The 27289-nt window shown below is 43.2% G+C and overlaps 1 protein-coding gene across 4 annotated transcripts in view; it reads left to right on the top strand.

Annotated features, from left to right (window-relative positions):
- ASTN2 (astrotactin 2) overlaps positions 1-27289 on the top strand; it is a 2754112-nt gene that overhangs the window by 93104 nt on the left and 2633719 nt on the right. The gene's annotated exons all lie outside the window — the stretch shown is intronic.

The raw sequence follows: 27289 nt of genomic DNA on the forward strand, positions 1-27289 counted from the left end.
CAGGTCTAACAGCACCAGAATCATAGAGCTCCCTCTGTCCTGTACCATCCTGATGTTATCTGACACAGAGAGGAGCGCTGATTCGGTGCTGTAGTTGGGTCTAAACCCAGATTGGGTGTAGTCAAGACCTCCCGAAGCCTCGATGAATTTAGACAAATGGGTGTTCACATGTTTCTCGGTCAGTTTACTCAAATACGGCAGCAGAGAGATGGGGCGGAGGTTGGATAAGTCTGTCCATGGCATGGCCCAGTTTTTATAATTGGATTTACTATTGCTCTTTTCCATTCTTGAGGTACCTGGCCTTCCTTAAGGGAGAGGTTCACGATTGTTTGCACCACAGGACAAAGTAGGTTGCTTAAGGAGGCAGCCATTTTGGCCGGAAGAAAGTCCAGAGGGGACTCTATTTTAATATGGTTCATTAGGGAGTTTATATCTCCCTGACTAGTCTCTGGAAAGGCAGTTAATGTACCGTTGTTGCAGGTAGGGGGATGGGGGGGTTAACAGTATTACCCTTTAGGTTGGTAGCTTTGGTAATTTTTTCATAAATAGCCTCTATTTTATTTTCGAAAAATAGGGAGATGTCATTACAAAGAGACTGGGAAAAATTATCCGGGCTTTCGCAGGCGGTAGGTTTTACAAAAGTCTGGAGGATCTTATATAGTTCCTTAGAAGAATTGCCTGCTTCAGTCAGCTGTGAAGCGAGGCAGTTTTTCCTGGCCAGCCTGATGTTTTTATGATAAGAGGACAAGGCTTTATCATATTCTTTCCTACTTTCCTCAGAGTGGTTTTTCCTCCAGGTTTTTTCCAGTTTCTGCATCCCTGTTTTTCCAGTCTAAGTTGCTCTGTGTACCAAACTTCCTCTTTAGATGTGGTGTACTGTTTAAGGAGTTTCATGGGAGCCAGTTGATCAACCGCCTCCAAGAGGGCAGTGTTGAACGTGGATAGGGCGGACTCTGCACTATCTGTATCTAAAATGGGGGGTTCTCTCCATACTTCCTGTAGTTCATTCAGTGTCAGCTTGTGCCATTGTCTGCGCACAGGGAGGGGAGGGGGGGGGGCGTTTAGCAGGTGTTTCCAGGCCAAGGAGGGAGAATTCAATCATAAGATGGTCAGACCAACTTATTAGGGAGGAAGGACGACACCGTATCTTGGGGAAATTAAAGAAGATTAAATCCAAGGTGTGACCTCCTTTATGAGTGGGGCCACTATTCTGCAACTCCAACCCTAGTGAAGAAAGGTCAGACAGCAGGGACACTGTCTCAGGGAGATTAGGGTGATCTACGTGAAAGTTAAAATCTCCTAGGAGAAGAAAGTTTTCCTTGGCCTTAAAATATTGAGCCAGTAGCTCAGTTAGGGACAAAGTAAAGCCCGTGTCAGACCCCGGCGGACGATAGACTAGTGCTCCCTTCCAGTGATCTTTGGAGCCTGCACTAATCCTGAAGATCATAGTTTCCATAAGGGGGCTACTTCTTTCTTCTATTATGGACACCTTCAGCCTTTCTTCATAGCAATGCCCCCTTCGATTTTAATCAGGCGGTCAAGCCTTAGGATTTTATATCCTGCAGGGATCCCTAGAGTGATAGTGGGGATGGTGTCTGGTTTTAGCCATGTTTCAGTTAAGAAACATATATCAGGTTTAACTGTGTTAATCAGGTCCCAAAGTTCAGAGTGGTGCTTTGGTAAGGAACGGATGTTCAGGAGAAAACATTTCAGACCTTTTGATTCTGGCGTCTCCCCCATATTGTATCCACTTGATGTGCCGGTGTGAGAGGCCTGGAGCCTACAGTGAATACATGAGAATGGGCCTTCTGGGCATGGCCAGGAGCCGCGTGCACAACCTACTAGTGGCTTTAGTTGAAAACTTTTTAGAGTCTGGGCTGAATACCCGATGCGGCAGTCCCTCATAGCGTCCAAATTGAATCGGTCAGAGTCCATGGCCCCTAGCCCCTTCCGGTCGCAGACGGGCTACTCTTTGGCTGCTCTTCGGCGTGTCTTCGGCTCCCCTGCGCACGACCGCTGCACTAGAAAAAGCAAGCACTAGAGCGCTAACTGCTTCAGTGACCAACAGGAAGTGCCTGGCTCTCCCTGACCCGCCCTCCGCACATAGGTACTGGCTACCTCGTCGGACCGGGGCGGGCAGGAGTGGAAATCGAGCCCAGGCTTCCCCAACTTTCCACGGTACTGTCCTCCCCCTAGTAAATCAGGTAAAAGGAACAGGAAGCGCGAGGTATTTACTGGCGCAGAGGGGCTTGTAATTCTAATATTTTAAAATTCTTACATCAATTTTAAAATTAGCAGCAGTCAGCAATGATTAAAAAAGTAGCTTTATGTAGTCTGAGCACAGCGTTTAAACACAGAGCGAAGCGCGATTCAGGCACCTCTGGCGAGCAAGCGGCTCGGGACGACTCTGCCACAGTCACCCTACCGCAGCTCGCAGATGACAAGGCTCAGCCTAAATAGCCCAGAAAAAGCAAGCACTAGAGCGCTAACCGCTCCAGCGACCAACAGGAAGTGCCTGGCTCTCCCTGACCCGCCCTCCGCACAAAGGTACTGGCTGCCTCGTCGGACTGGGGCGGGCAGGAGTGGAAATCGAGCCCAGGCTTCCGCAACTTTCCTAGGTACTGTCCTCCCCCTAGTAAATCAGGTAAAAGGAACAGGAAGCGCGAGGTATTTACTGGCGCAGAGGGGCTTGTAATTCTAATATTTTAAAATTCTTACATCAATTTTAAAAATTAGCAGCGGTCCGCAATGATTAAAAAGTAGCTTTGTGTAGTCTGAGCACAGCGTTTAAACACAGCGCGAAGAGCGATTCAGGCACCTCTGGCGAGCAAGCGGCTCGGGATGACTCTGCCACAGTCACCCTACCATTGCCTTAATACACCCATCAGGGGTAGCAAGGGTTATATAAATGCACACCTTTTTCCCTCTTCTATCCCTCCACTAGCCTTCTAAATCCAAATAACTGACTAACATATCCACCCCTCAAACTTCTTTCATATTTCAAAATACTAATTCACTACTAATCCTTTATGGGTTCTGGAGTAGCGTGCAACTCGCCGAGAAATCGCTTTGATGCCTCGTCAAGGCTAGTAAGCGCTATATAAATGCAATTACAACTACAATGTGCCACAGAAATTTGTCCATACATCAGGCTTTGCCACATTGCTCTAATATGTCTCAGATAACTCCATTATGCAGTTAATAGATTGATGTGCCAGAAGCTTTCTCCCATATGTCAATCAATGTTATGATGTGCCACAGACATCCCCGTACACCACTTGCTCGATAGCATGAAGTGCACAATGCATACACCCACGTGACACTCAAAGCCATGATGCAACCAAGGTTGCTCCCATATTCAAGTTACTGCAAAAAAGTGCCACCAGGTGCCAACAAGCATTGAAAATGCAATAGGACTCGCCTTTAATTAAGTTAAAGCCATTTGCTTTGCTAATGGTATTGTATAGCAAAGTAAATGGCTTTAACTTAATAAAAGGCAAGACATATTGCATTTTCAAGCTTGTTTTAATAATGATGACTCTGAGCACTGATTACTTTGCCGACTTAATTGTCCATTGGACCAGCTAGGAGGGGGCGCTGCCATGCCAGCAGCAGGGTGACGCTAACGAGCGCGTCCACATAAACCCAGAAAGCCCTGCAACAGCGATTAGCACTCTCTGCACATACTTAAATTCAAGTTTTTTAAAGTTTAACTTATATAGCAAAATTGCACTACTTATGTTTACATTTTAATACACTGTCGCTCTAATCAGAAGATCCTCGCAGCTTTCACCGAACCATAGATACGTCCCGGGACAACATATACTGGCCCCAGTAAGCAGTGAAACAAGATTAAGCCAGCACCTACTAGCTAATAACCCTTTGCTTCTGAATAGAATCTAATCAGTGTAGTGCTCAGCAGGAAAACGGCCTTCCTAAATGTTTTATTTTTGCCCTAAATTGACATTTGCGTCTGAAATGAAAAGTTTTAACTACAAAAGTGTCATTATTTCATGGGAGGTACACATATAAAAAAAGTCAGTCGGACGGATCTTCCGGTCATATTGATAAACAACAGTAATAATACGACTCTGCCTTCGTGCTGCCTAAGAACTCTACATTTTATAATAAGCATGGAATATAGCACTTTACTTGGCACTTTTTTAAACAATGATGACTCTAAGCACTGATCACTTTGCTGACCTTATTGTCCATTGAACCAGCCAGGAGGGGGCGCTGCCATGCCAGCAGCAGGGTGATGCTGACGAGTGCGTACACATCTCCTGTCCATCGGGTACGCATGCACAGCTGGCTGCGTAATCCGTATTGATTCCAAAAGACCCTCGCATGGCGAGGGCAGCGCATGCGCACTGCTAACGCCAGGTGAGACCTAAAAAGTTCATTAAATAACATGATGTGCCTCATGTATCTTGCTATAGGTCAGTTAGTGCACGACACTCCTAATGTGACTCCTGTCACCCTGCCCAACTTTGCGTACCAGTTAATGCATTGTTATACCCCCAAGTTAACAAAAGATTTGGGACCCGACTCACAAAGGTAATGTGAGGCACAATTCTACATTTATGACTTTTGGTATTCACTGAAGTCATTTACAAGTCGCATCTTTGCATCCACAGTCAGGCCGGAATCTCCGGCTCGAGCCGGAATCTCCGCACCTGTGGCAAAATCTCTGGCTCGGGCCTGATGAAGTGTAATCAATGGGCCGGAACTCCATTTTTACAAAAAGGTACATTAGGACCATGAGATAAATGGTAGAGGAGGTCAGAAAAATCAGTTTGGGCAGGAAATAGGGTGTGGTCAGAGACTACAGCACATCCCAGAAGAATGTGCTCCTTTGCATCATGCTACATGCAGTCCACAATTTGCACTTCCCTCAGGGTTAACTCTAGTGTTACTCCAAACTGCGGTGTAACACCACAGTCAACATTAAGGTGGGCACCAATTGTGGACTGCATGTACCATGATGCAAAGGTACAAACTTTTCTGGAATATGATGTACTGCCTAGTCACACCATTTTCCCTGCCCAACCTGATTATATATGAACGTCTCTACCATTTATCTCCTGTTCCTAATATTCTTTTTTGTAAAGATTGCATTCCGGCACATTGATTACACTTCATCTGGCCCGAGATTCTGCTCAGAGTTCAGAGACTCTGGCCCGAGCCGGAGGTTTGAGTCTGACTGCGGACATAAAGATACGACTCGTAAATGACCTCTGTGAATACCAAAAGTCGTAAAGTTAGACTTTTGTCTCATATTGCCTTTGTTTGTTGTTGGGTATGTCATGTTGTACATTTTAAATATGATTTGGTAGTTGTGTGACATGTTATGGTATACTTAATGTCTGTGAGTTACACGCAATGGGGGTTGCTTGGTATGCTATGCTTTGTTGTGGTGTGTTTGGAAAAAGTTGTGATCTGGTATAATGTATACAAAAAAAGGTTATTTTCCTTATGGTAGAGGATGTGCAATAAAGTTTGGTTTTGCATTGCGTTGTGTTTTGAGGGAAGGTCGTTTATGTTGTGGAAGTCATGCAAAGAGACACAGCTATTGTATGGATCAGTATTTTAGGTACCTGGGTTGTGGTACTTTGAATAGAAATGGGTGGTATTGCGAGATGTTGTATAGTGTGTTTTCTGGTGGTGTGTGTGATGTTGTCATGTTTATGATTGGAAATTGCCTAATATTATCTGTAATGATGAGCTATGTTGTGTGCTGTTATGCACCACTGTGTGTAATATTGGACAGTGCAGAATGTAGTTCAGTCCTTGCCTTTATTTCAGACAGTGGTGGCCCTTAGAAGTGGTGGTTGTCTACCACGGATGCACTGGTAGCTCTGGAGCCTATATGTGACACTCGATTGGGGCAAGCAAGGGGAGAAATTAGAATCTAGTCCCACACAGCCTTCCCCTAAATACTACCACTCTCAATACTGCCACTCACCCCAGTTCCTGCTACTTGCATGGCAGCCGGCTCATAATAAATAAATGAAACAAATTTCGTAGCACACCCTGCATCACATTTTGCGATGCAGGGCGCGCTACGAAATTCGTTTTATTAATTAAATTGTTTACTTACCGTCAATTATCCATACTCTGGTTTTTAGCACCCCCCACCCTGCCCCTCCCCCATCCCGCCTCTCTACCCCACCGAAACACCCTCCACGGGCCGCGGTTGTGTATAGCTGCTGTACGTGATGAAGCTTCAACATTGTGAACAAATCTGGAGGAAAAAATATGTTATTTTGCTTGTGTGTGCCCTATGGAGTAATCATTTTAAGTGTATACTTATTGCGTGTGCATAAAGCGGTGCCTCTATGGGAGAACTGGGGGACTACCACGTGTATAGGTTCAAGATTCATCCTCGCTGTCTTTGGGGAGGAGATGGTGTCAGGATTATATTGAGGAGCAGTGTATTACTGTTTAGACTGTTGGTGTGAACTTCAAAGGAGGTATCAATGTGCAAGTGCAATGGTGGGGGTGAAAGCATATTGGGGTTAGTGTTAAGGCAAACCTTTTGTGGGTAGCTGTGTGCTTTAAAAAACACTATTAATAATAATAATAATAATAGAAGTGTAGTAATGTGTGCTTCTGTCTCATATTGTATGGATGCTAAAATAGATCCCTGGATCCATGACATGAGTAAAAATTGTGAGATCAGGAATGCTGACATGAAAGATCTGGTCTAAGCAAAGGGAGTGATCCTGTTCTTGGTGGGATCTTATGTTCTCTTCTAATTATGGTGTTATCTCTTTATTCCAATAAAGAGCCTACAATGAAGTGATTGCTCTTATGCTGTATGCCTGCATGTATTTTCATATGAGTATCCTCATAGTCAATGTTTTGTGCTGGTTAGTAGAAAGCCCTGCACAATGTTGTTTGCTTGGTTCTGTCTGGGTCCACCCTCACTGATACTATGTACTTTGTTCTGTGATTGCCTGAATCCTAAGCGCTGCTTGAATAGTTGGAGTTGGGTTGGTATCCTCTGCATTTTGGTATGCTTGATCACTTTTGTGACCCCCCCTCAGAACTTTGTAATTTGTATGTAAGTGTCTTAACTCTTCAGCACTATCTGTCTTGCTGTGTTTGTGTTTGTGTTTTTGTTCCTGATGCTGTATTGTTGAGTCTGTGCATATCCTTGTACTCGGTGAGGTATACCAGCATGTTATCTCTCTCTTCAACCTTATTCACTTGGCTCAATGAGTCTATTGTTCCTAAAATGCTGAATGCTTGCTTGTGTTGAAACCTTCACCAATTGTCTATGTCCGATTGGGTTGCTCTGCTCTACCTCAACACTGTGTTTTGCGGAGTTGTTGTCCACTCCTAGTTCTGCATACTTAGTTTCAGTTTGGTTGCCCCTCTCATTCACACATGCATTTTTCTATGGGTGCCATTCCTCCCAACTAATAAGTTAGTTAGCTGGGAGGGAATTGCTCTCTCCAGAGTTTTACACCTTTGTGGTAGAGCTCTTACACAACTTTGTATGTATGCTTCATCTTTGGAATGTCCATCAAAACCACAATTCTGTGCTCGTTTGAATGGTCCTCCTCCTTCACAACTGCCCCCCACACTCACCCACCACAAAGCTGTGTGCTTGATTGGGTTGGTAGCAGCCGTGGCCCACGCAGGTAAAGGCGGTGGTGGGGTGGTAGGGCCAGGTGGGGGGGATTTCGACAGACGACGAAAAAGGAAAATTAAATAAATAATAAATGCTTGTTTATTTGGGTCTCTGTATCGTGCCTCAAGTTGAATAGATGGGCTTTTCCATCAATGACTTTGGCTTTTCTATTGGACTAGGTGATCAATAATGTGCCCATGCATTAGAGCTAAAAAACATTCCCAGTATAAACCATATTTTTACTCACTGCTGCGTTTCTTGAGCTCACGACTCGGCATAAAAGAGGCCACGGTCAGAAACTAATTGCGCGCACTGTCTGACTGAGGACAAAATGTCACAACAGTGCAATGATTCACTCGGCCCGATAGGCTAAATAAAAAATATATATTCGTCAAATTGACAGGATAAAACCTTAACTGTCCAATTTCAGGAGATGTCACTGCTGTTTGTAAAAGCAGAAGTGCTCTGAGGACATTAGTGTTTGTGATAACGGTGGGAATTGTGCTAGCGAAGAGACAGAAGAAATGTTATTAGCAATAAAAGAATATAGCCTTCTATTCCCCGGCCCCCTCTCTCCCACACACTTCATTCCTTCCCTTTGTCAGCGTCTCTCATTAGGTACTGCCTTCTTAAAATTAATTCTATTAGCACCACAATAGATGAATGTTTCCAATAGATTAACATCTCTATAGACCTGCTGAACGTGGCACGGCTCTGCGCGTTTCCTCTTTTCAGGCTTGTCACAGACGCGAGTCTGATTATCTCCGTAAATCCTTCGTGTCGGGGTCTCAGCTCTGCAGACTCCACTCTGTGAGCGTCGAGTCTGCTATAAGAAAAACTCCACCCAGTCTGAAGCCCAGTCCTCTTACCAGAGACCCTATCCCAGGGACATCTTAAGGATTTTGGGGGCCCTGGCCCAAACGTATTTTGGGGGCCCCTGTTCAGAAGAGCTTTGAAAATATGATCCAATTTCAGATCTTTCATGCCCTCTTTGGCCAGGTCACTGACAGTGCACAAGCACACTCGTCCAAATTCTAAATGTGTTTACATCTAATAATCAGGAATAGTGCATGTATTTTCAATATGGTAACACAACAGCAACTTACTAAAATTACCCCCAAATAATTTACGTGACACCCTCTCATTACACGTATGTCAGGTCCTGTTTTGATCTAAAATGTAAAAAAATATGGATGTTGCTTAAAACATAAACCCAAAATATTTCTGCAAAATGTCTGTAATTGACTCTCACACATCATCCACATTAAAAATAAATAAAAGGATAACGTGTTTTAAACAATCTGTTTAAGAATTATTGAAGGTCTTCAGGGCAGGACTTTGCAGAACAAAGCTGGCTGAAAGGACGGGGCCCTGGGCCAGAGCCCACTCTGTCCATGCCTTAAAACGTCTCTGCCCAATCCCACCCTGAAGACTTTGCTACTACAAGGTTCCACCTCGCCATAAGGGATGTCCTCTGTGACATAAACTCGGTCCTGCCAGAGGTGATCGTTGGCTATAGAGAGATTACCAGATGAGGGGAGACACTCTCTAGTCTAGGGGTGACCTCTGCTTTTACAGGAACTCAGGGGTATATTATCAAGGAGGGCGATAAGAGATTATCACCGCTTTAGCTCTGATTTTCGGCCGCCAAGCGGCGATAATTCTATCGCCCTATTAGCAAGCTGTCGCTAACATCATTTAGCGACAGCTTATAGGCGATAGCGAGCGGTTTGAGGCCCGCTTTGCATGTCAGCGATATTTATCGCTAATGACATGCAAAGAGGGCGTACCCAACCTGTTAGTGACTAAAAACAGTCGCTAACATCGCCATCGCCTATTATCAACGCAGGATTAGTGATGGAAATATTCGCGCTAAGCGCGAATATCTCCAAAAGCTAACGCCTGCTCAGACCAGTTCTTAGCCATTATATCCAATGGGAGGTGGATATTATGGCTAAGACCCTATTGGCGTTAATGCGTGAATATCGCTGTATTCTCAGCGATATTCACGCATTTCGCCGCTATCGCCGGATATTTTATCGCTGTAGAGATAAACGTTGCTAACAGTACGTTATCTCTGCAATAATATCCGGCGATGCTTGGCGATAAAAAAAAACTCGCTAAGCCCATTTAGCGATAAATATCGCTAGTTGTTGGTAATATGCCCCTCAGTCCTGACTGAGATACATTTACCTTTTATTGTTACCTCTATGGCATGAAGCCTACTTCTTCAGGGAGTACATGTGCTGAAGGTGGCTCAGCGGCTAAAGGTTCCCTCCGTGTAATGGGTGAAGCTAGACTTGTTCTGCAAATGACTGACTCTAGATCACAGTACCAGAAGGGCCTGGGCCTTTTTCTGTAGTCAAAGCCTCAATGCCACGTTCCATCCCTTGCCTCAAAGCCTCTCAAACGGTGAAGAGTAAATCCAGATATGTCTTTTTCACACAACTGCTACATCATTTCCAGTCGATTTGACTTTTCACTTGACTATAGTGAAGGGTACCAAATGGCTTCAGTTGCGTTTGGCAGGCAATCCTATCCAAGAGTTGAACAACAACTATTCTGTTACACGCTATGCCTTCTTCTCTCTCTCTCTAGATGAACAAACATGTGCACCTCTATGCACCAAGGCCTTAAAGAGATGGCAGGGCAGCACTATTTGGCTGGTGCTACGCGTTCCTGGGTATTTTGGAATCAAGGGGTGTTTCCGACTGGGCGGGTTCTTGTTTGAATCAGCCCATTATATACAGCTGCAGCATGCAACGATCACAAATGGCCACAAGAGGGTGCCAGATTGAAAGGTATGGCTTACAAATGGCGCTCTAGCTCGGGGAACAGAAGATATCTAGCAACAAAACATCATTTTGCCTGAGCTCTTATTCATTGACCCAGGACTCGATTCTGAGAACCTTTAGCTCAACCACCAGCGGAGGTCTCTTTCGTGAGGTGTGGGAACAGAGGTCTCTGTGACCCGCTGGGATCTCCTTGCACTGAGAGCACCCCTATGAGGATGTCTCTGGCCCCATTCTATGGCAGTCAGTGGAGCTCATGCCAAGATAGCTCCAGTGTGGTTAGCACATGCACTGGAGAGAGCACATATGTGTGCACCGCGTGTCAGTTGAATCCAGTGAATGTGTTCACTGGCACACCCTGGACCATCTACCCTGCAACCAAACATGTGATTGTATTTATACTAAAGTTCATACTCCTCGTATGACAGTCTGGTGGGTAACACCCTGCACCATCTGAGATTGCTTGGCTGGAAGGATGTATTTTTAGTGTGGCCTTTGTGGTCAGATTATTGGTGTCGTGTGCCCAGAGTGATATTCTTGTCCTTTCATGGTTTGAGGTGCTTAAACTGCGCTTGCAGGAAAGGAAGGCGAGCTAGAGCCCAAGCAGTTTTGATTGGTTGGCTATCTGAGTTATTATGCAGGTTCCCACCTAGTTGTTTTGTATGTGACTGTTGAACTATCTACCCACTCTGCTTGTTAAAGTTGTTAAAGGCAGCTATCCGGTTTATCTTGGAGAGGGCAAGTGAGGAAGAGGAGAGAAATAATCAGGGATGCTGTGCACTAGAGGCCACTTCTGTTGCAAGCTGCTGTTTTGCTACTAGAGATGGAAATGCCTCAGTGTCCACTCTTGAAGCTGAGGGGGGCAGATTGGAACCTGCAGGGATGCACTGTATTAAAGTCTTCCATGATGCCAGGCGTATGTGTTATAGCCATTGTTTATAGTCGCAGCAATGGGTCGCCGATCTCTCTGCGCTTTAAAAGCATGATCCTTCTATATTGCAAAGGCTGTTTGTGGGGTTGATGGTGGGTGTCCTTATTACTGGTTGGTTTTGTATTATTGTTTCTACTGATTTAGGAGATATGTTTTGGTTTGCTCTGATACAAGCTGTTGGTACTGCTCTTCTGGTTAGGACCATCCATAAAAGTACAACGGTCTCAAAGGCCGACACAGGTTACGGCCGTCATAGTAATGCACATTTCTGGTATTTTCTGAGGCGTTTTCTACAACTGGCCTTGTTCCTGTGTCTGTCTTTAGGTGATCATGGGCAGAGTGTTTTGTTCTGACTTTGAAGTTGTTAGATATATGAAGTCAATATGCTTGGTTACTTCTTCATACCTATTTCAGGAAAAGCCAGGTTTCCACTTACATGGTCCTGTATACTTCAACCTTTAACTGCAAGGAGTTTCAGAGCTGTTTCACTATGCTGAGAATGATGTTCTTCCAGCGTTTCTTTCTTGTAAGATTAAATGGTTAGAAGAGGTGCTCACCATCAATTGAATATTCTGTTTTGGGTGCATCTGTGGAATTTAGCTTGCATGAGCTGCACTTCTTCCTTTAAAAGACTCTGATTTTCATGTCGGTCGGAAAGCCTCTAACCTGCGGTCGGAGGCTTTCCGACTGACATCTCCAGTTTCAATTCTGACCACTGCATTATGAATACGGCGTACGGAATTGAAACCGGTGGGTCATTCCGTCTGGCTTCCGATGGGCTCAAGGAGCCCGTTGGCCAGGCAGAACCGGCACGGAATCTCTTAAGGACTGCATTTCCGCTGTCAGGATTATGATCTTGGTTTCCTATAGGCTTTTCATGCTGGGCTTTCCCCCATGAAAAGCCTGTCGGAAAGTGACTTTGGGGGCCCCTAGCAGGGCTCCATTTCAACAGCGTCTTCCAGTTGGGGCATGGGGGGCACATACAGATCCCTCCTGGCAATCCCTGCACTGTGTGGAAGGCACCATAACAAAAACTCCCATTTCTCTATGGGACCTTGTGCTGCACTCAGTGTCCGACCGCAGCACAAGCTTCCATAGAGAAATTTGCAGTTGCATGTGCGGTCGCATCCTAATACTGCGGTTGGGACCACCGACCGGAGGTCAGTCAGTCCCGATTCCGCAATGGTGTCGGGCGGACGTGAGTCCGCCTGACATCCTAATAAGGCTCTGATTGGATGATGCACAGAGCCTTAAAGTCAGAGTGCCTGGCTGTTAGTAATTAGTGCCTTTAACTAAGTACCAGTGCCATGTGTTCCTTTGGCTGTCATTGTAATAGTAGTCTTGTTTTGGTATTTTTGTTTCTTTGCAACCCCAACGTAGCAGAGTCTCTACTAATTGCTGGCATATCTGCCATGGTGCATGATTTCTTTGTGCACCACAAAATAAGATTTAGCTAATTTATTTTTTATTCGTTCTTTTTATTTGTGTACAACACCATGATGACACTCTATTCTACTTTATATTTGCCTAATTAGTAGATTTTACTTCAAAATTACATAATTAACCTCTCATTCATGAAAGGCTGAGGGCCAAAAGTGTAAACAAAGTAAAGTATAGTTGGAAGAATGGAGCTCACAGTCACAGACTCTTTGTGTAGTTTACCCATGACATCACGAGGATGAGAAGGCCCTGTTCTGTGGGTATCCCAAGTGAGGCAAGATGCGGGTCAGTATTTGCATAGCGTACAATGCACTCCTTGTGGCTTCATTCACAAGTGGTATCAAAGATAGTTTGGAGACCAACTGAGGTTTCTTGCTGCCCATGATGTCACTGGTAGAGCCTTCAGTTCCATAGGCCAGATTGTTGTGAGTTGTTCTTTTTCCACATAGCATGAACTTGCTTTTGGATGAGTTGAGTTTAAGGTGGTTGATCATCATTCATTCTTGCACAGCACAGAGACACTCATCGAGTATGGATGTGTCTATATCTCCAGGGCTCTGCAGTTTTAGGACAAACTGCATGTCATATCTGAGATCTAACAGTAGATTAAATGAGCTGATCAAGACTGCTAGTTGGGTTAACTAGAGATTGAACAAGAGTGAAAAAAGTTATTGATCTTGTGGGATGTTAATGTCTGAAGCTTGGGTGGGGGATTAGGTAAATAGTTGTATGGACACAAGCGTTTTCTCTTTGATATAGAAAGAGATTCAGGTAAGCATATTTCCTTGTATGTCCAGTTCTTCTTTGTCTTAAATAAGGGCTGGCAGAAGGAGGACTTTGTCTGACTTCTTCTTTAATTTTCTCCATTGATGTTGCAATGCACCTAGTTCTGTTCCAGTGTCTTTATTCATTTCATTGGTGCATTGAGGACTTTCTTCTGTGTTTAGAGCCGGTGTGTACCATGTGTTTTTCAAGTTATCAATGATCCAGTTACACCACAATCAGGCACAAGGTATTTAACATGGATCCACTAGGAGTGGGTTACTCTTCCAAGCCATAATGGTGGTTTGGCGGATTGGTCTAGCAGAACCCAAGAGCATCTATGACATATTAGGAATTGCTGTGATGTCTGATATCGGATCAGTAAAGTTCACTTGATAAAAGTCCAAAATCATGTAAAGCAGTTGGAGCCCCCTCCAGGAAGGACTGAAGTCTTCTTTCACGAGGATGCTACTAGCCTACTGCAGGGCTCCTCTTATACTGCCGCTTTGAAAGTCTAGGTCCCCGGTCTGTTCCTTCCGAGACCTTGTTAGGTAAAAATGTTTTCAAATCAAAACAGCTTTATTTGGTGACAATGAAACAAGCACCATAAAAGCATACTAATACACATATATCTAAAAAATACTTTCTTACAGTTTATCATAGGCAATAATTAATACTAAACATGATATTTACAAATTTGGGCTTCATGGGGAGGATAACATGATAAAGTAGTAAGTACATTATTTTCTGAGGTTTCAAAAAAATAGAGGCTACCACTATTCATACGATAAAGTGCAAATGCAGAAAGTGCAGGAAGGTACAATTTAAAATAAATAATGTTATACCTTGTTAGGTCATTTCTCCCATCAAGCCGATACTCTGGTAAGAAACATTTGAACTTCACTCCAGCAGACACTACCATGTTGCAACCCAGCATTACTGTTCAGTATCCTATGCTGGATCATTGCTAAACTCTTCTCCGCTCCTGGCCAGAGATCATGTCTGCCCCTACCCAGGCTCCTTCTGGACAGTGCTCAGTGGGACTGTGCCAGTTAGCACCTCTCTCTGCTGCATAAGATACTCCACCAGGGCAGGCTCAGCAGGGCCCTCTAGGATCCAACCTCCCAAGGCAAGCTTTGCTTTTCACAAACGAAGTAAAGTTCTCATGCAACTTTAAAGTTAGACTAATGCTAACATTTGCTATGTAGTTTTATTGGCACGAGCCTGCCTAAGAACACGTCTTGTTTCATAGGAGACACAGCAAGGAATATATTAACTTTTTATGAAGCGCTCTACAATTTTTGAATAAATGAGGAACGGAAATTGGAGAATTATATCTGTCTCTCCTGCAGCGAAACAGCACTTACTAAGGCAGCTGCTGACTTGGTTAGGCGCATCAAGCGCTCACCAGGGCTCACTGTCAAATATAATTTGACTTTGCTTAAAAAATACATCAATACAAAAGTGTGACTGTGAATTCTGAGGGTCTTTAAAGAACAATCTATATATTTGCAGAACTGGATTGACGGCAATTGTAGACTCAATCGAGTTTTGTACATCTTCTCATTGGCATTTATTTTTCAGTTATCCGTATTGCACATTATATAGAGGGCGCTTTGCTTCTATGCGCTTGAAAGTGCATGATGCATTATGTTCAGTGTTCTTTGCTGAATATGGAGGAGGCTGGCTAGATAATGTGTCTTGATGTTGAGTTGCCATTTTCTATGATCTGAGTTTTACATTTTTCCTTGTGAGTTCCGCATGTGCAAGGCATGATGGTTCTGGGAGAGTCTCGGCTCATCTCTCACACCCTATATAGTTCAATACATGCAACAGATGCACTATATGGAATCCTATAGCTTAGTCCGGATTCCAGTCTCAGCTCCTCTCACACGATATATTGTTCAATAAATGCAGAAGATTGACTAAATGGAATCCCAAAGCTTAGTCCGAATTCCCAGTAGCAGAACAACCGCCCCAGCAGGGAAGATTTTGAACTGCAATTTTCTAAAATTTCAGTTTTCCCTGAAAAGCCTGGGAATGGTAATGGTAAATGGCCCCAAATTACCACCCTCTCGTACAAAGCAAACGCTCATTTCCATTTGCATGGCAAAGCGGGCTCTGCGGCTGCGTGGAGCCTTGCCAACCGAGCCCATAAAGCCCTGAGTTCCGGCCAAAATGGAGGAGTTGGTGCCAAGCCAGCTCTAAATCCGACCCTGCTGGGATCTCCGAGAGACGCTTCCTAATTTAACAGATCAGTGTATTAAAATACATCCATATTTAATAGACTGGGTGCCCTCGGAGAGCCCACGCCGTTGCACGTGCAAGGGGGGGGGGTGCGTGAGGTCCGGTTCCTGCTCTAGTCTCTGTTTTCCCTTGAAATGTTGTTTGGATAATCTATTTACTAATGAACTGAATATTACTGGAGCCATTTTTCTCTGTTAGTGTCCGCTTTCATTAGAGAGCTAAGAAGGGCTGACATTAATAGGAAGAAAGATGCGTCTCCTGGAGGCTGTTGAAGCATGTGGCTGGCGGCGGGGACCTTCTGGAGGGAAGAGAAGGCAAGGGCAGGGCCAGGCGGCTCTGAGGCCCTCAGCATACGCCTTCCGGCTGGGAGGGGAGGCTGAGCCTGGAGACCAGGCCTTGCGGCACTTGCCGTTACGCACAGGTGTTGATGTCGGGGAGAGGAGCAGGCAACCGTATGGAATCTCTCCAGGGAAATGTATCTCTCCTCCACTCTGCAAGGCTGCTCCATGAATTGTTCTTGGTATTTGCAATGAAGAAATGTAGCGATTTAGCTACTCTCTTATACGGACTGATCTTACTTTGGCACCCCCAGGCCATAAGCACCAACTCAGCGGTTGCCAACCATTTGTGTAGTAAGAACTAGCTACTTAGGTTCAATGAAAATCTTCTTGAGTTACTAATGTTATTAGTTTTGTAACAGGGACCGCATCAGACAAGATTATGTTGGGGGCCATGCCATTCAAGACTATCAGCAGTGATCACCTCCATTCACCAGGCAGGGTTACCAGCAGTTATGTGAAAAAGGCTTTATCAATTTGCAATGACTCTACATCGTTAATACATGACAGCCATAGCTTAATGCCCTTTCCACCAAGGTAATAATACATCTCACCAATGCTGCATGATTTATAACTCAAATATTAACTTTAAATATAACATAACTTATGGAGTTGTAAAGTGCATGTGCACCCTAAAGTGTATATTGTTAATACAAATGACATATGTCTGTTACCCACCTCAAGGGGTGGAATGGTTGAATTGGAAATTGAATGGAAATGTATTTGGAAATTCAGCCATTTTTCTCCAAACATCAGCTTATGAGTTCTGGAAATACACACATTTCCATCTCAAATACACACTTTTAAATTCTGGTATACATATATTAATTCAAAGAAGAAAAGGTTTTCATTTAGTAAGCAGGGTTGCATACTGGAGAGCTACTTGCTACCAATAGCTCACGAGCCACTCTTTGGAGAAGCCTGCACCAATTTCTACGGTGGTCTGGACTTTAGGCCCCAGAAACATTTTCAGGCTTGGAGGCTTTGTATTTGTTGGGACAAGGTCTGAGCAAGCCCATTGCTCCGATCACTGTTCTTGAAGGAAGAAGTCCTTTTGTATGTGAAGTGAGGAGAGACTCGATCAGTGTGTGGGCAACAGTAGAGAATGTATGGTCGCGCTCCATGAGGAAGAACTAAAGCAGAGGGAAGAGTGTGAGCAAAAGGGCAGTTTATGAGCAGAACGGACAGGAAGCTGAGTGTGTGAGCGAACCGGGCAGGGTGCGAACCGAAAGGTAGGGAGCAAGGAGGACAAGGTGTGAATGTAGGGCTTCTTTCCTTGTATCCATAAGTGTTTATTACATTTTAAAATAATGTACTAATCTTAAAATTGATCAAATTGAGTGCATTTGATAAGTAGACAAGCCCATCACACTCCAAGCTATTCAGTTTTATTCAATGGGTCATACTGAATGCATCTCATAGGCGGATATGCCATTCTCCGGGCCCCACCACTAGCTTTGTGAAAGGGGCTCACTTGCCCCCGACGCCTCTCTTGGCCCACATTTGTACCTGCTTTAGTTCAGCTTATAGACATAGGCACGCTCAAATGTTTGGGGAAGCAGAATGGTGCATAAGATCCATTTGAACCTCACATGATATGACAGGGATAACCCCCGCCCCACGTTTACCCTTCAATGGTTTTCTTTAAGTTGCATAAGAGGTATTGGATGGTCAAAGTAGAAACTTTAGACAGTGTACAAACTCCTGAACCACTGTAAATGTTAACTTCCTCCTTTCATGACCAAAAAGACAAGCGGTAGCAAGAGCAGAGAACGAATACCAAGAGGGAAGCCAGGGATAGCAGCCTCTACCCCTAACTTTCGTTTAATTAAGTTTGGTGTTTGTTTGTAGCATGAACCTAACCGAAAGGCCGTGGAGCGTTGTACAGGGTTGAAGAAAGAGTGTATGTAGAGAGGGTATGCAGAGCTCTGGGAAGGGAGTGCCCTGATGCAGAGTTCTTTCAAAAGGTGGGTCTTTTGCACTTTCCTACATAGGAAAATATATGATCCCCTTCACATGTTTATGTGCATTTCGCCTCTCTGAAACCAAATAAATGGTAAAAAGGTCACTTGGACGTTGTATAAAGTGGGAGTTGGGGGGGGCACATGAGAATGCTCTTGTAACTGTATAAATTCACGTATTGCAAAATGGGTTTGGCAACAGATTTACATCATGCTGCCAAACCAAGCAAAAGTAGCTTAAGGTAGGACTTACTGATGGTTTTATCCTAGTCTTTTATCATTTTGTTGCTAACATGAACATGTATTTATAAACCAATGCTAGCTGCGCTGTAGCCCTATAATTGATCTAAATATACTTCGCTCGTGTTCTTTAGAGAGCTATGTTTGCCTGTGTTCACAAACTTCTGAGCCAATGTTCCCTTTTAGCAACAGCTATTCTCTCGTAGAGTCACTTTGTTCTGTTAATATTTGCAGTCACAAACAAATGCAACAGAACACAGGGAAACTGAGATCGGAGAAGGGCCTTTGAAGGTTAGAACATGGGTTTTCTCGTCCTTAATTGTTTTGAACGTTTATATTAATAAAAACATTTACACACATTCTTAGATCTATTTTAAATCCGTCTCAAATAGTGAATATTGGTTAAGAGGTAACAGAATTACTGGGATATCAAAAGGTAAATTATAAATGAAACTTGAAAGCACATAGATATGTAGGCACTATAAAATAGCCAATTAACTTGTGTCAAATACAAATTATTATATTACAGGGCTATATAGGTATTGTATAAAGAGTAGACATATCTGACAGAAGTAACTATACCATAGTACTTTAAATGCATACATTCATATGAGTTTTAATTTAGGACACCTTAAATAAGCACCCACGCTTTACAAATAAACCATGTCATTAATAAAGGTCAGGCATTTAAAAAAGAAAACTCAAATTACTTTATTGAAATGTATCTTTAAAAATATCATTTCATTAAGTTGCCAATATTTGAGCTGCAATATAGTTGTAAATTACCCTGCTACAATCAAACATTATAAATTTACAGTGCAAGAAAAGTAAACCCTAGCGGTTTACCTTGTAGATAGGTATAGTAAGATAGTTTCCCTATAATTCTTGCATTAGATGATAATGTCTACGGTAAATTGTAAAGTGCCTAATTTAAAAAGTGGGATCGGCATTCAAAATTAAATTCTGTACATGACGAATACAGTGTCACATAAATCAAATTTTGAGAATTAGTCAGCCAGCAAAATGAATATTTTTGAATATATATTATCTGAAGGTTGTTATTTAAGGAAACTCATACTATGCAGAGGCGTTTTAAGGCTTGAGCAAAGTGGGCTCTGGCCCAGGGCCCCAGCCTTTCATGGGGGGTCTCTGATGGAGTCAGCTCTATTCTGCAGAGAGGCTTTCCCTGATGACATTTAATAATACTTAAATAGATTGTTTTAAATACCTTTTTCCTTTAATTGATTTTTAATGTGGGTGATGTGTGAGAGTCTATAACAGACATTTTGCAGATAAATGCGTGTGTTATGCGTTTAAAAAAGATTCTTTCTCATAAAAACAGGACCTCACAGATGAGAAATGGGAGGGTGTCACAGAAACTATTTGCAGTGATACTAGGGAGCTGCTGCTGTGTTAGGATATTAGAAAAGCATGTCACTATCCCAGAAAATTACATATACACACATTTATAATTTGGACAAGTGTGCCTGTGCACTGTCAGTGACCTGTCCAAAGAGGACACGAAAGAGCTGAAATTGTATCATAACTTCAAAGCTGTTCCGAACATAGCCCCCTAGAATACTTTTGGGCTCGGGCCCCAAAATCTTTAATATGTCCCTGATACTGTGTTCTATTATTAAATGACAGCAACTATAATATGTCCATGTTTTATGTGCTCATTATTGATAATTGTGTGTGCAGATAAATGGTCGAAATCCCTGTTGGAGTACCCGTTATTTAAACCCTTGACCGCAGCGCAATTTCCGCCACGGTGCTGGGGAATTAATGAGTGGGCGTGTTTCGGATGGCCCACGGCCGTCCTCCGCACACACCCACAGTGACATTGGACAGTCAGGGGCCGTCCGACGCACGCAACGGGTTAAATCACTGCAACATAGCAAAGGTGTGACAATGCACTATAATCAACAAGCAAAGACAGTAGGTCAGGTTTTGGCACCACACTATTGTCTTTGCTAAAGCTTGCTCACGTCATTATTTTTTTTAATTGTTATTTAACTATAACAAAAACATTCAAAAATAACTACAGGTGCATGTCCATTTTCACACATCTGTGAGCATGTTGGAATTTTTTTTCTTCAAAAGTATAGAAAAAAATGAAAGGCCACCCATCCATTCATACCTTTGGGACACACAGGCAGCCATCTTGGAATGGTGTTTTCTTATACTTTAATAGGAACCATTCAAAGATGGCTGCAGCTCTGTGTACATGCAGCAGGCAGCAGCTTTAGAGCCAGTGCTTATTTGTCCTGGTGTTTGCAAGTACCCTGTGCTAGCACTTATTTCATATTGCTGACACACATTTATGATAGTCCACCAAATGGTGGCACTGTCAGTCTAGTTTTTTTTAAGTGCTTGATCACAATTTTCAATAATTCAATTTGCAATTTAAAAAAATAGTAATTCCAAGGTGCTCAGGCCATTCTTATAAATCTGTGTCACTTATTATAAACAAGATGGGTACACTTGTAGTAGGTGTTACTGGTATTTGCCAGCATTGGCAGGGACGGTAGGTGGAACAAGCTGCAATGACCACTTGAGAAATGTCTTGGGCCTTGGCCCTTATTATTTTATAAATGAAGCACAGCTTTGAGATGTGGTTGCAAATACTTCTATGGCACTGGAGCAGACCTTACCTGTTCTAGGCGTTCATCACTTCTTCTTTTCCAAGGGTTATGGAGGTCTGAGTAATCAACTTATATAAAAAGGCAGTGACCATGCCTCCACTGGGACTTTTATCTTCCTCAGGTCCACTTAGTCATCCCTATTGTTTTTTCTCCCATATGGGTTTTGTCTCAGTGGCATGCTTCATCACCGAGTCCTTGTCTCAGATACAAGACTGTATCTGATTGGGCTCATCCTCATCAGTCCAAGGGAGCACTTTGTCTGATACCTTCTTAGATATTGGGATCTTAGATTTAAAATTGCCTCAATATTCCCTAAATCTCTGGTTGTGCTTTTTTTTTATTCCAGGAGTTAAGAATAGATTTTTTATGCTTTTAGACTTGGGCATATTGTGTACCCTGCATCAAAAAATGTCTTGCCTCAATGGTAAACATAAACAAGTGAATCTGTCGGCTATCCTTGGACTCCATCACCCCTCAAAGAGTAAGGATGACGGGGTCCCAGGACGGCAAACACACGACCTGATGCCTGGTTTCTAAATACCATTAGGACACTGGGGCATCTATTACATGTCATGGGCCTTCTTTTCCTTCTTCTCCTCAAAAGGGTGAGGATGACAACGATCTGGGACTGCAAACAGACATCACAGTGCCATGTTGACAAATACCCAAAGGTGCCCTGTTGGCAGATATCAACTGGGTACCTTGGTGGCTGTTTGCTGCCTTGGGCAGACTTTTCTCTTTCATCCGTAGACCAGTGGAAGTGTCCTCAAATGCCTCACGCCTGTTGCAAAAGAGGGATAGGGGAGGTTGCATGTTTTCCTCACTCATGGCCAAATAGGGGGTGCAACCAACTCCCCTCCTTAATGCTAATTATGGAAGGTATGGGTTAGGTTGGGGGGTCATCAATACCATCCTGATCTTGGACGGGGGGGGGGACAAACCCCTCCACCACAGGGCAAGTAATTCCGTTTATGAAGTTATGAATTCCTCTTTGAAAATCCTGGGCAATGCTGGGACACACAAGTCTCTGTCTTGCTCTTGGTCAGGCCAGGGAGGTAGGTTTGAGACTCCCTTTAGCTTTTAGCCAAAATGTATGACTGGACCGTGAAATATGTGCATAAAAGGGCAGGCTCAAGGTCTGCCTACTAATGAATATTCAGTATTGGTACTCCTGCTGTGCAGCTTAAACAAAATTGTTTCCCCAGTATTTAAAAACATGTAAGTCAGTGTGCCAGGTGTACATGTACCTAATCTAGACAACTGCAAATGTCCTGAAATTCTGTTTTATGCAATAAATGCACTATCATTCCTAAAAATTAAAAACATGTGCAGCACTGGCACACACGCACCCAACACTTTTTTCATTAATAACTCAAAAATGGCTGACCAAAAATACAAGCTAAAAAAAGACACAGGGGCATATTATCAAGAGGGGTGTTAAAATTATCGCCGCTTTAGCGTCGGGAAACTGCTGCTAAAGCGGCGATAATGGGCTTGATAATATGCCCTTGAGAATTCCCATAGAAGTCCATGTTCAGACCAGAACATGGCCTTATATGGCAATTCACAAGGGCATATAATCAAACCCATTATTGCCCCATTAGCGGCAGTTTCCTGGCACTAAAGTGGCGATAATTTTAATGCCGTTTCTTGATAATATGCCCCACAGTTTCATATCAAGTACCAAGTGGTAGATGTACAAAACGTTTGAGCGATTGCAACCCCTTCAATTCAGAAAATCAGAGGGTATGCGATCGCTAATACCATTTTACTTATGTTCTATACGCATTTAGCGATTTTGAAAAGTTGTATCTGGAAGGGGGGTGCTGTAGCTGTCCTTTTCAAATACAGAATCAGTACCATATGTACCAATGTTTTGTGACCAAAATACGGTGGTAAAACATCGATATTTTAATGCCCCTCCCGAAGTTGGGGTGGTAACTAGTTCGCAAAAGAGAAGATATCCCCTTGAAACCCTTTACCCTTTGTGAATGCACCAAATAACTTTTGTTTAAGAGGAGGCAGTGGTCCACGGGACCAAATCAAAGAAAAAAAAGAAACCTATCTTTTCAAATCCAGGCCCATTTCCTATAAAGTAAATGGACTACATTAAAAATAAATACCTTTATTTTCAAAAAAAAAAACAGTACCCAGCAGAGCAACATCTCTGTGTTGACTGCGAAACGTAGTGGGTCACAATTTCAGAACTACATGATTAATATTCATGAGGTAGATCGAATTGCGACCCACTATGATTTGGTATTTTGTGAATCGACCTACTAGTACATAGGTTGGTTCACAAAATACCACACTGGTCACAAACATACTGGTTGCAAATTGTACATCTGGCCCTAGGTGCCTGAAAATGTGATGCGGAGGAGTTTTTTCAGACACCTCTGTCAATTTCCATTTTTATTGCAATTGTGACAGAATTTTGAAACTCTTCCTTATATCCCTTTATCCCATGGGCCAATCTACATCAAATCTGACCTGTTTAAAGGTTGAATTGTGTAGGATGCGTTCGTAGCTTTGGCATACATTGGTCAACAGGGAGGGGAAAGACAAGCTATTAAGGGTGTATAAAAGGCATTTGTCATACCTACCTGTGAAAATATTACGAATGTTATCAGTAAGGAAGAATTTTAAATGAAGGACACTGCTTCAGAGTGAGGCGTCTGTTAATGCTGCATAAGCATATGGGAAAGCCAAATTAACATAGAAGCTGCTGAAAAAATGACCTTTGTAATTGTAAAGGCCATGTGCATTTTAAAATATGTAAATCTTCAAAGAGTGAGCTTATATTCATTACACATCCCTCACTAGTGACAGTAGTTCATGTTTATTTAAATATACACATCCCCTCCGCCCCAAGCAAATCAAACAGGGCTATATTTCTCAGCTTTCTAATCACTGGTTTAAAATATTAAAGAGATCTCGGTCACTTTGGGTGTTAAGCCCGGGCAAAGGGCGGGCCCTCTACGGCCCTCATCGGCAGGAAGAGGCAGGGGTAGGGCCCGACCCCCTGGTTCACAAGAGACGCGTCCACAAGTAAGTTTTAGCTGCTCCTGTTGTTGACTGTGTTACATATATGGCAACCAAAAAGAAACCTGCTGCTGTGCCCGCTAATACCATGGACAACTATGTTGTGCAAACTGTAAAGAAAATTAACGAACAAAGGAGGGAATCACTTGGGCTAAGCCAGTCACCAGATTTGCGCAGGTTAAGTCCTACCTTACCTATGTCAGCAGAGGACAGCCCTTTTGTGATGGTGGAAACAAGGCTCTCAACTAATGATTTACCAATGATTGAGTCTGACAGTCAGCCACTGATCACGTTAGTATCCCCTGTTATTTTGGATGTAGACTTTGATAGCGTTATTGATTCAGACCCAGACATTGTTACTGGCCCTGTGGAGGATGATTTACCTCTAATAGAGCATACACCTCGACCTGTGCGTGCCTGTGTGAAGAATCAGCGGAAACAGGGTGGTCAAAGACCAAGAGTGAAAAGGAAGAGAACATTATCTCCGGGTTCCTCGAGAGTTCCCCTAAAGGCAGTAGGGGATGGGACTGCAAGATATAAAGGAGAGGATGAAATGTTTGCTAAACTGCTTGAGGTTGTAGAGGGTAAACTTATTGAAATTGTAAAACCTCTGATCTCTAAAATAGATAAACTCCAGGCGGAAGTAAAAAGACTTGGAGGCATGCAAACTAAGCTGACGGAGGAAATAGGTAGTCTCAACACTTCATTATTAACAAGAAACATTATAGAAGGGGTTGATCATGCTGGAGAAGGGATACCTGGTGTGTTAACTGATTCAGCCCATACGTCGGCCCCCAAAGTTAATCATAACATTACAACTGTAGAAGGGTGTTCGTTGACTGTTAATATCCCACAAGCACAAGTCCACGGTACAGACCCTCTGCAATTTATTGAGGAAGCTTCACCTGTTGTATTAGTGTTAGCTAATGTACCCCAGTTGGATGACGGTATTATCGAGTCAGCCAGCTCTTTGAGTAGTAAGGCCCTTCACTGGCTCTCTGGTAATATGAGACTGGCGCCTGGTGGGTTACAGCAACTGGCGCATGATATCAAAACAGTTAAACGTATTCCCTGGATAGGGAATCGCCCCAAAAGATTTAAAGGGGATTGCGTGGCGATAACATTTGCACATCCCGATATACTTCCTAATGTTTTAACACATATTTTTCCACCTCAGCGTAGAAGAGGTACGGTGGTTCCCCTAACATTAAAATTCTTTCATGGGGAACAGCAAAATGTAACCCTACCAAAAACGCCAGCATTAGGATGGGATAACAACTTGATTAACAACCTGAACTTGCATAATCGCTGGGCATCCCCCCTAGTACCAAGTCTGCTATTGCACAATAGATTTGATGCCCTGTCTGGTCTTAACAACTGCGATTGACAAGAGGCCGGACATGAGTCTGTCGCAGTGGTTGCAGGAGTAGATTTACATCAGCCCTCAACTACAACCGGTAGTATACTGCCTAGGTTTGAGGGTACATCCTGCGATACCCTAGTGGGGGCGTCAACAACTTGCCTCTTTGCCAGCTGGAATATAGCAGGACTAGTTTCTAAAATAAATGTACTAGGGTGGCTAGAACTAATCAGAACTTTTGATATCTTATGTTTACAGGAGACCTGGTGTTTAAATTTTAAGGGCCTCGATGGGTTTGTAGCCTATGAGTTACCAGCAGTGGCAACCACCTCAGGGAGGGCCAAAGGTGGTTTGCTAACTCTGATCTCTGTGAAAATGCGAATCAGGGTGAAGGAATATATTACTGTGGGCAATAATTCCCAACTGCTATGGTTAGCGGATGAGGCAGGCAAAAACATTCTGTTGGTTAATATGTACAATAATGTTTTTGATGCCAGTAGATATATGGTTATTTTAGAACTTGATGTCGCAATCAAACAATTGATGAAAGCCTCCAATACGGTTTTTGAATACATATATGTTGGAGATTTTAATATTTCTGTTTGCCCTTTCTCTAATCAAAGGTTGTGTGGTACTTTGAATCGTGCTGGAGAGCCAGCTACGCACTTCCAACACAATACATATGGAGAAACTCTGAACTCTTTCCTACTCACCTATGACTTAGAGATTTTAGAGTTTGAACAGGATGGGAAGGGCGATAGTTTGCCAACCTTTGTGGGGCGTGGGGCAAACACTGTGATAGATTTTATTTGCATGTCTTCCGAATTAGCTGATTTTAGTTCTGATGTCAAGGTTGTAGAACATATGGTTAGTGACCACAACTGCCTTGTTATTGAAACTAGGTTTTGGGAAGGTAGTGTAATTCCAGACAGTAGTGCTATTTTAAACATTGAAGTACATAGGCCGAATGGATTTAGAATAAGGTGGACAGGGGATAAGGCTGAAGCAACTTCAAATTGCATTATCTCCTGTTGTCTAAATGATATTATTTCTATTATTGACGAGAAATCAAATATGACGACCTGTATTTCCCACTTTACAAAAATCAATGTTTTTATTAGTAGTAAGTTTACTAGGTCTGCTGGAAATTTCAACTACAAAGCTAGGGGATGGTTTGACAACGCATGTACTGTGGCTTTGAAGACATTAAAAAAAGCATTATCCACCAAACCTAGAGATAAAGCAGTCGTGGTTAAGCTTAGAACTGACTATAATTCAGCTCTTAGACAAAGGAAAGCTGAATTACGTGAGGAAGCTTGGGAGCGATTTGATCTAGCGGCTGTATCGAATAATTGTACGCTTTTTTGGGCAGCAGTAAATAGCCCTTTTTTAAGAGATGATAAACTTCCCATGTTAACCTCAAACGTGGGTAAGGAATCATGGGTACAGCACTTTTCAGCCATTTTTAATCCCGATACGGTAACGTTGCCGATAAGTTGCTCTTGGCCAGTACTTAATTTAGATATCACCTTACAGGAGGTCCTAAGCAGTATCAGGGCTAGTAAGGGCGGTAAGGCCCAGGGACCCGACGGTGTCCCAGTTGATGTATACAAGTTTGCGCCTGAAACTTGGGGGCCTGTACTAGCCAAAGTTTTTAATGTTGCTGTTCGCTATACTATTCCGTGTACCTGGTCCGAATCTATAATAGTTCCAATTCATAAAAAAGGGGACCGAGGAAACGCCAAAAACTACCGGCCAATCTCGTTGTTGGATTCGTCGGTCAAGATCATGAGCCGTGTACTCCTCGTCCGATTGGAAGAATGGGCAGAGTCTAATAAAATAATGACAGACTGCCAATATGGGTTCAGGAAAGGGAGAGGTTGCATTGAACA

The sequence above is a fragment of the Lissotriton helveticus genome, chromosome 5_1 (genome assembly GCF_964261635.1).
Source record: "Lissotriton helveticus chromosome 5_1, aLisHel1.1, whole genome shotgun sequence".
In the NCBI taxonomy this organism is placed as follows: Eukaryota; Metazoa; Chordata; class Amphibia; order Caudata; family Salamandridae; genus Lissotriton; species Lissotriton helveticus.